This window comes from Sinocyclocheilus grahami, unplaced genomic scaffold, assembly GCF_001515645.1.
Source record: "Sinocyclocheilus grahami isolate Dianchi unplaced genomic scaffold, SAMN03320097.WGS_v1.1 scaffold6034.1, whole genome shotgun sequence".
NCBI lineage: Eukaryota > Metazoa > Chordata > Actinopteri > Cypriniformes > Cyprinidae > Sinocyclocheilus > Sinocyclocheilus grahami.
Genome location: NW_015510563.1, coordinates 6095 through 6997, shown reverse-complemented (window position 1 = coordinate 6997; position 903 = coordinate 6095). Strand labels below are relative to the sequence as shown.

General features: G+C 37.3%; 1 protein-coding gene across 1 annotated transcript in view; it reads left to right on the top strand.

Annotated features, from left to right (window-relative positions):
- LOC107577429 (splicing factor 3B subunit 3-like) overlaps positions 1–903 on the top strand; it is a 6038-nt gene that overhangs the window by 4638 nt on the left and 497 nt on the right. The window lies entirely within an intron of this gene.

Sequence of the window (903 nt, the reverse complement as noted above, 5' to 3'; positions counted from 1 at the left end):
AAAGGAAAACTTGAAATCGCATCATATGACCCCTTTAAGATAGGAGCACAAGTGCTCCTAAAAAGAAAAGTTAGCGTAGAGCCCTGACCAGAATCCTGTAGTTAAAGCTCTTCGGTTGGAGAGTTGAGCTCAGTTGCATGTTTTTAAATCTAAAGCTGCAGTCTAACTTTTTTTTGTTTAAAAACTCTCCAAAATCAATTTGAGCAAGTATATAACCAGCCAGTGTTCTCCTTACTTTAGCCCAATTCACAACGGTGAGCTTATAATGTTTTCTAATTTGAGTGGTACTGGTAGCTTTTGGTGGGAAATTCGAGCATGCCGCTGGGTCATTACATCACGTCTGTAAACATAAAAGTTGTCCCGGCTAGAAGGCTATATCGCATGTTTAGAATTTCTTCATATGAAATTCGAATGGGATTAGACTGTACAGAATTTAAAATCTACAGGTAACGCTAATACACACTACATACACCTAGTCACTTCATGCTGATTTTGTTAACATTAACAATTTGAGAACAAATTATAACAATAATTTGCACGTTTTAATGTGATATGAACTAACTCAGCGAAGCGATTGTTTGATTTTTATCGCCATTGGTAGCTCAATTTATTGTAATGCTTTTTTCATCAGTTGGTCAGAACAAAAGTGGCAGACTTGTTACTTGCTTGTTCAGATGACAATATCGGGTAAAAATTCTTATTTGGGTCATACTTCCAAGATGTAGGCTAGAATCTGTGATTCTTTAGTACAGTATCCACACCGGTGTGGTGACTGATGGCCACACATACTCCTCAAAACATTAGATTCGTCCGCATCTTGGTACTCTCCATATTGGAGGCAGAGGGTGACTTGGGAAAGAAGAATTGTTGAAGTCATTATTTTATTTTTTTTGCACACACACA